Source organism: Crinia signifera, chromosome 19 (genome assembly GCF_055691185.1).
Source record: "Crinia signifera chromosome 19, ASM5569118v1, whole genome shotgun sequence".
Classification (NCBI taxonomy): Eukaryota; Metazoa; Chordata; class Amphibia; order Anura; family Myobatrachidae; genus Crinia; species Crinia signifera.
The window spans coordinates 93922098-93931313 of record NC_139226.1 but is presented as its reverse complement, the minus strand read 5'-3'; positions in this window follow the sequence as shown (position 1 = coordinate 93931313).

Genomic DNA, 9216 nt, shown 5'->3' with positions numbered 1-9216 from the left:
TGCTGTGGCATTTTGCTTCCAGCTCGGGTCCCGGCTGTTGCTAAGTAACTGTCACACGTAGCCGCGACGGAGCGCGGCGGGTACAGTACTCACCCGTCCGCGCCCGCCGCCGGCTAGCGTGTGCAGGCTCCGGTCTGCGGTGTGCGGGTAGCGGCAGCTCTGGGTAGGGATGGCAGCAGGGGAGCGTCGGGTAGCGGTGTCTTTGCAGATAGTGGTGCTGGGAGGCCGGCGTCGCCGTCTTGGTTGAGGGCAGGAGACAGATTGGCCCAGAGTGGAGGTTCCCTCCTCATCCTGCGCTGACAGCCAATTGCAGCCGTCCCCTGGGGATATAAGGGATCTGCCTAGGCTGTTCAGTGTCAGTGCAATGAGTCTTTGGAGTCATTCACAACTCCTAGCTGATTTCCGGATCCTGGCTCTTTCTCTCCTGACTCTGGTGCCTTGCTCCCTGCATCTTCATCTACAAGGAAGTTTTCTCCTGACACCAATGCTGCAAGTCCTACCTAGTGCTTGTTCCTGCTTGTGTCCCAGAATTACCCTGCACAGCATTCCGCTGCCCTCCTTCATACAACTCATTCATTCCATCATCTTTCAGTCATCCGGATCCATTTCTTCTGTCATCAAATCAACCTCTTTCCGGATCTTCCTCTATGTACTCTGGCTCATCAAGTACACTTTTCCAGATTTACCTGCTCGTTATTAATATTGTGCTGGACTCTATTTAATTTATCCCAACTGTCACTTAAAGAAGTATTTGAGTGAAGTTTATCATTTATGAAATCTGTTATTAAACCTGCACGTTTCAATCCTACTCCTCCTGGTCCGTCTCCGGCCTCTGTGCACTACACGACTCCATCCAGCCCTTTAGCCGTGACAGTTTGCACTGACCCGATGGAATCGGGTGAAGCACAGGCCTCCATGACGGATGTTCTTCAAGGCATCATGGCTCGCTTGGAACAGGTAGAGGCTACCCAGCGTCAAGTGGCTCAATTTCTCCAGACCTTGTCACCACCTCAGGTGGCTCCCCCAGTTTCGGCAGCACCAACCTCCGGAGCTTCGACCTCTGCTGCTCCTCCTGGGCCAGCTGCTCCTCACCATCTACAGCTACAGATAGCGCAGGGCTTGTCTTTGCTGGGGATGGCGGAGGACTCGCCACCCGCCATCCCCCGCCCCGCGCCATCTGTATGTCGGAAGGGGACGCGCGTGCACGAGGTGCACGCGCGTCCCGTTCCGACGGAGCTTTTGCCCGGGTCCCCGCCGGCTTCCCCGGGTCCCCGCCGGTCCACACCGCCCCCCCGCAGCCCCCCGCAGCCCTGCCCGTCTCCCTGAAGCTGGAGACGGGCAGGACTGCACCCGCCGCGCCGCCTCGCCGCCCGGCTATTGAGACGCTCGTGCGTGGGAGACGCACGAGCGTCTCATTCAGCCAGAGCGCCAGATTGCTGGCGGATCGCCAGGGACACGGTCCTGGCGCTCCGCCAGCAATAATAAGCCCTGCTCCATCTGTATCAACCCCCAGTAAATATGACGGGTCCCCGAGGGGGTGTCGAGGATTCCTGAATCAATGTGACGTCCATTTTACCCTCGAGCCTTCCAATTTCCCCTCTCCCAAGACTCGGGTGGCTTACATCGTGTCCCTACTGGCGGGTCCAGCCCTGGAGTGGGTGTCCCCCCTTTGGGAGCGTGCAGATCCCATCCTCAACAACTATGAAGAATTTGTGGCCTCCTTCCGTCGCATCTTCGACGAGCCTGGCAGAGTGTCCTCCGCAGCCACGGAGATCCTAAGGATTCGTCAGGGCAGTCGCCCAGTGGGACAATATGTCGTACAATTTCAAACCCTGGCTTCCGAACTCAGATGGAACGAAGAGGCTCTCGTTTCTGCCTTCTGGAACGGCCTAGCCGGGCGCATCAAGGACGAGTTAGCAACTCGCGATTCTCCTTCCACCCTGGCTGAACTCATTTCATTATGTAACAAGGTCGATCTGCGACTCCAAGAACGCCAACTTGAGAGGAATCGCTCTGATCGCCTTCGCCCTCGATTCCCTTCCAATGTCGCACCAGCTTCCAAACCAACCCCGCCTCCTGCGGTGTCAACAGATGAGCCCATGCAAATCAACCGCTCCCGTCTTTCTCTCGAAGAGAAGTCCCGAAGACGGCGAGAGAATCTGTGCATGTACTGTGGTTCCTCAGCTCACTTATTGGCTTCCTGCCCGCTGCGGCCGGGAAACGACCGCTCCTAATCTCCCCGAGGGAGGTCCGATTAGGAGTCTTGCTTCCATCTCCCTCTTCTTCTGATTCCACCATTCCGGTTACCCTTGTGTGTCCCCAAGGGAGAAAAAGAGTTCAGGCCCTATTGGACTCTGGAGCAGCGGGAAACTTCCTTTCTTCCACATTTGTCACCCAACATGCCCTGCCTGTACAACCCCTTGATCACTCGCTGGTCCTCACTGCAGTGGATGGGAGTCGAATTCGTAGTGGACAAATCACCCATCAGACCACCCCGGTGACACTGCTCATAGGAGCTCTACATCAAGAGACCCTCGAATTCTTCGTTCTTCCACAGTCCTCACACCAAATGGTCCTGGGCCTTCCCTGGCTCTCCAAACATAACCCACACCAATATGGAGGTCAAGGCCTGGGGAACAGATTGCCAGTCTACTTGCATTCCTCAGATCCTTCCGGTCTACCAGACCCATCCACAAAGTGAGGGTAACTGTCCTTCATCCTCTTCAGTTCCACCCTTGTCAATATCCGCACCATATCGTTCATTTACAGATGTCTTCAGTAAAGGTGGTGCCGACATCCTGCCTCCTCACCGTCCTTGGTACTGCCCGATAGAGCTGGTGGCCGGGAAATTCCCTCCTCGTGGCCGCATCTATCCCCTGTCGCTACCCGAGACTGAGGCCATGTCCTCGTACATTCAAGAGAACTTAAACAAAGGTTTCATTCGACCATCTACTTCTCCGGCCGGGGCCGGGTTTTTCTTTGTGAAAAAGAAGGATGGCGGTCTTCGGCCATGTATCGACTATAGGGGCCTGAACGACATCACCATTAAAAACCGCTATCCCTTACCCCTTATCGCAGAACTATTCGACAAGATCAGAGGGGCAGTAATCTTTACTAAATTGGACCTGCGAGGGGCCTACAATTTGATCCGGATCCGTCCAGGTGACGAGTGGAAGACGGCTTTTAATACGCGCGACGGTCACTATGAATACCTGGTGATGCCCTTCGGCCTTTGTAACGCCCCCGCCGTCTTCCAACAGTTTGTAAATGATATCTTTCGGGACTTGCTGTACCACTCCATCGTAGTCTATCTAGACGATATACTTATCTTCTCTCCAAATCTTCAACTTCACAGACAGACAGTGTCCGAAGTCCTACGACGTCTTCGCCAAAATCAACTGTTCTGCAAGTTGGAGAAGTGCGTTTTTGAGGTCACGTCCATTCCATTCTTGGGTCACATTCTCTCTGCCACTGGGATAGAGATGGACCCAGAGAAGGTGAGAGCCATCCAAGACTGGGCAGCCCCCACAACACTCAAAGGAATTCAGAGATTCCTAGGGTTCTCAAACTATTACCGGCGATTTATCCGGAACTTCTCTACTATCGCTGCTCCCCTCACTGCTCTCACTTGCAAGGGAGCTGATCCAAGCCGATGGTCGCCAGAAGCATCCTCTGCCTTCCAGCAGTTAAAGAGAGCATTCATGACAGCACCAATCCTCCTCCAACCAGACCTCGACAAGCCCTTCATTCTCGAGGTGGACGCATCCTCGGAAGGGATCGGGGCCATCTTGTCACAAAAGGGTGAGGATCAAGAATTACACTCTTGTGCCTTCCTCTCCAAAAAATTCCTCCCGGCAGAGAGGAATTACCCCATCGGGGAACAGGAGTTGCTTGCAGTCAAAACTGCGTTAGAGGAGTGGCGCTACCTTCTGGAGGGGGCGCGGCATAAGATCACCGTGTATTCAGACCACAAAAATCTGTCCTTTCTCAAACAAGCTCAGTGCCTTACTGCCCGCCAAGCCCGTTGGGCCATGTTCTTTGAACGCTTTGGTTTCCAAATTAAATTCCGACCTGGAACCACGAATACTAAGGCGGACGCTCTATCCCGCTCCTTTGAGACGACCTCTGACCTAGAGACACCTCCTCGTCCAATCCTCGATCCGGTGGTCTTCGCCCAAGTAACCGTACAGCCATCTCCTCCTCCAGGTAAAACGTTCGTTCCTCCCGAACTCCGCAAGAAAATATTGTCATGGGCACACTCTTCCCGCTTCGCAGGGCACGCAGGAGCACAAAAGACCTTGATGTTCCTGTCACGTTCTTATTGGTGGCCAACCATCCACCACGACGTAACCAACTTCGTCGCCTCTTGTGTAAAATGTGCTCAGCATAAGGTGCCCAGAACAACTCCCGCTGGTCCTCTCCGCCCTCTAACCATTCCCACAGAACCATGGACCCATCTGTCAATGGACTTCATTTGCGAACTACCTCCCTCAAAAGGTCATACTGCAATCTGGGTAGTGGTTGACCGATTCTCTAAAATGGTCCATTTCGTCCCACTAAAAGGTCTCCCCTCTGCTCCAGTACTGGCTCAGCTATTTATCTCAACCATTTTTAAACTTCACGGACTGCCCAAAGAGATTGTATCCGACCGCGGAGTACAGTTCATTGCAAAGTTCTGGAGAGCTCTCTGTGCCGCGGTACAGGTCAAACTCAAGTTTTCCACTGCCTTTCATCCCCAGACCAACGGCCAGACAGAACGGGTGAATCAAGACTTGGAGGCCTTTATCCGACTGTTTGTCTCGTCTTCCCAAGATGACTGGGTGGATCTTCTCCCGTGGGCAGAATATATGCATAACAACTCCTATCACTCTTCCTCCGGAACCACCCCCTTCTTTACAGTATTCGGCAAACATCCACGATCTCCAGATTTCTCAGAATTATCCTCTTCCGAAGTTCCTGCAGCAACCACTTCATTACAACGCTTTGCTAAAATCTGGTCGGATGTCCACACCGCTCTCCTTAAATCTTCCGCCCGATACAAGAGGATGGCAGACAGGAAAAGAAGGGCAGCGCCCAGATTGAAAGTCGGAGACCGGGTATGGCTGTCTACCCGCCATATACGCCTCCGTCTGCCCTCTATGAAGCTGGCTCCCCGGTTCATTGGACCGTACCCTATCACCCTAGTCATTAATCCGGTCGCTTATAGACTTCAACTTCCTCCTTCCCTAAGGATTTCCAATTCCTTCCATGTGTCCCTCCTCAAGCCTTTAAGGTTGAACTCTTATCAAAAGAAGATTCCCAAACCGCCCAAGATTAACTCTGAAAGTGGGGCTGAATTCGAGGTAAGACGCATTATAGACTCTCGTTGCCGCAATTCTCGTACCCAGTATCTGGTGGAATGGGTTGGGTTTGGTCCCGAAGAGAACTCTTGGGTGGATTCCATTGATTTGCACGCTCCGAAACTGATAAAGCAATTTCTCCAGAGAAATCCTCACAAGGCCCATAGGCGCCCTGGGGTCACCCTGAAAAGGGGGGGTACTGTCACACGTAGCCGCGACGGAGCGCGGCGGGTACAGTACTCACCCGTCCGCGCCCGCCGCCGGCTAGCGTGTGCAGGCTCCGGTCTGCGGTGTGCGGGTAGCGGCAGCTCTGGGTAGGGATGGCAGCAGGGGAGCGTCGGGTAGCGGTGTCTTTGCAGATAGTGGTGCTGGGAGGCCGGCGTCGCCATCTTGGTTGAGGGCAGGAGACAGATTGGCCCAGAGTGGAGGTTCCCTCCTCATCCTGCGCTGACAGCCAATGGCAGCCGTCCCCTGGGGATATAAGGGATCTGCCTAGGCTGTTCAGTGTCAGTGCAATGAGTCTTTGGAGTCATTCACAACTCCTAGCTGATTCCCGGATCCTGGCTCTTTCTCTCCTGACTCTGGTGCCTTGCTCCCTGCATCTTGCTACAAGGAAGTTTTCTCCTGACACCAATGCTGCAAGTCCTACCTAGTGCTTGTTCCTGCTTGTGTCCCAGAATTACCCTGCACAGCATTCCGCTGCCCTCCTTCATACAACTCATTCATTCCATCATCTTTCAGTCATCCGGATCCATTTCTTCTGTCATCAAATCAACCTCTTTCCGGATCTTCCTCTATGTACTCTGGCTCATCAAGTACACGTTTCCAGATTTACCTGCTCGTTATTAATATTGTGCTGGACTCTATTTAATTTATCCCAACTGTCACTTAAAGAAGTATTTGAGTGAAGTTTTATGAAATCTGTTATTAAACCTGCACGTTTCAATCCTACTCCTCCTGGTCCGTCTCCGGCCTCTGTGCACCACACGACTCCATCCAGCCCTTTAGCCGTGACAGTAACTGGGTTGCCGCACCCTCTAGTTGCAGGTTCTGACAGTCCCAGTCCTAGGAAAAATATTGATGGTCATCTATTGCATAGTTTATTACTATTGATGCCCAGTTGCACTATTGCCATCGATGGCCATCCCTAGTATACACAGGGAAAACACTAGTTGCAGACACTGGAGACATGGACCTGCACTGTGTACTGTATTCAGCAGCATCAACTGCAGGAACTGGCCTGGCTGCCTTATAACAAGTAGAGCCACCAATCACAGCAGCCAGAGAAGGAGGTCGGGACTACAAATTAAAATGTAAGTGCAGCTGCGGTGCTGCATGCATGTCTGAGGTCCCGCTGTTATTTATTAGAATTCTCAGAAAACCCTTTGGCTGTGTTAGATGGGGGGGGGGGGGGGGCGGCGGGCGGCGAGGGGAACCGGGGGAGGCGGCGGGGGAGGCGGTGTGTGGTGGTGAAAGCACGGGGCGGGCACGAGCATCTCATGCATGCATGCCCCAGGCGAGAGCCAGCCGCTGGTGGGGGCTGGCGATAGAATCGCCAGCCCCTGCAAGAAAGAGGCTCCATATGCATTAGTTAGACATTGCCAAAGTTAGATATGCATTAGTTAGCCAAAAGTTAGACATGCATTAGTTAAACATTGACAAAAGTTAGACGTGCATTAGTTAGACATTGACAAAGTTAGATATGCATTAGTTATACATTGACAAAAGTTAGGCATGCATTAGTTATACATTGACAAAAGTTAGACATGCATTAGTTAGACATTGTCAAAAGTTAGACATATGTTAGTTAGACACTGACAAAAGTTAGACATTGACAAAAGTTAGACATGCATTAGTCAGACAACAGACAATAGACAAAAGGTAGATATGCATTAATTAGACACATTAGTTATACATTGACAAAAGTTAGATGTGCATTAGTTAAACATTGATAAAAGGTAGATGTGCATTAGTTAGACATTGACAAAAGTTACACATGCATTCGTTAGACATTGACAAAAGTTACACATGCATTAGTTAGAAATTGACAAAAGTGAGATATGCATTGGTTAGACATTTACAAAAGTTAGACTTGCAGTAGTTAGTTAGGCTGAAGGCTGGTCACAATGGTGATCTGATGCTGCAATTGTTAGGAGCTGACACTTCGGCTCTCTGCTCCCAGTCATTGCTGTGTGACTGAAACACTGTGTCATGTCGAGTGCAGGCAATATCGATAATCGTCCGCTGTTCAAATTTGCACAGGGATCAGGTCTGAATAAGGCTCTCTGTACACTGTAACAATGCTTGTGATTCTTTAAACTATGGCTGGTGCAATTTCTCTGTCTTCCTAGTAAGAAGAGTTTTAAACTCTGTGTTCCTGTGATGTGTGCTTCCCGCAGTAATCTGTAGTGAGAAGCACCATGTTAAAAATAAATACCTGCCTACTGGTTACCTCCTCTCGCTTCTACCTTCAAGGTTTTGGCTGCATTGCTCTTGACCTTTGGAACTCTCTACCTCTCTCCCTCACTAACTTTAAACGGTCTCAATACCCACTTCTTCACCAAACCCAGCACATTTTTATCCCTGCTCACTGTCTAGCCTATCTGGGTTACCCCAGTCTGTCTGTCCCATCCCTTTAGAATGTAAGCTTTCACAAGCAGGGTGTCACAAGCAGCCGCTGCGGGTCCCGGCGGGTCTCCTACTCACCCGTCAGTGTCCTACGGCGGCTATCCGGTCGGACAGGGGGGCCAGCATTCGGCCAGGGGTGGGCGTCTGGGAGTCAGCAGAGAGGAGGGCCGGGTCCTGGGAGAGTGGCGGCTGTTGGGTCTGACACGGCTCCGGGAGCCCGAGGCGCCATCTTGGATTTGGGCAAATAAGCAATTTTGCCAGACTCTGCTTTTTCCTGCCATTCTGACACTGGAAACCAATGGCAGCCACCCTCCTGCTATACGGGAGATCTGCTGAGGTTCACCAGTGTCAGTGCAAAGAGTCTCCTGCCTGGAGTAGGTTCCAGGAACCATTGCAGTCCTTTCTGTCCAGTGATCCTGTACTCAAATACCTGTCCTCTGACCCTCCAATGGCTTTATCTGTCTCTGGTCGCCATCGCCTTTTTTCACACCCGACCACCTGCCTTTCTTTTGGCATTGGATCATTCTCTGACTTTCTCGGACGTGGTCATACTAATTCCTCAACCCACTCTCAAGTATTGTACTGGAGCATACCTTTAACCCATACGGCCGCAAAGACGTATTTGCGAGCCTCGTTGAACTCTCCTTTTGTTTACCGCAAAGACGTATTTGCGGACATTACAGAACTTTCTGTTGTTTGCCCAAAGATATTATTTGTGCAACTATTTGTATTGATGCAGAGATCAATTATTAAACCAGCCCATTTCAACCCTCCTTCCACTGAGTCAGTAGTAGTTCCTGATCTTGAAACGAGACCCTCAGAACCCACTTCTGTGACACAGGGCCTCTTCCAATGTGTGCTCTTCCTTCTTTTATTTAAGCTATCTTCTACGTTATACTCCCTCTGATGGCATCTGTCAGATAGCAATAGCCTCCACACACCCGCAGTGGCTTAGAGGTGCTGGGTAAGTGTGGGCACTGGAGGTCAGTGGAGGCTATTGCTGAACTGCTGCCGGGACCTTCAAATCTACTTGTCTGTGGTCCCGTCACTCCTGCTCCTAATAAAATGTCCATAAAATGGCCACCCCCTCACAGCAGACACTTATTGAGTATTCTAGAGGAGGTGGCAGAGGGACAGGGGCGTGCCTGAATGTTTTTTGTTACACCACTGCATGTAACTAATGCTGGCTATGCATCAGAATGACCTTCATCGTATTCAGGGCATAAGTGCGATGGAACAAACGATCATA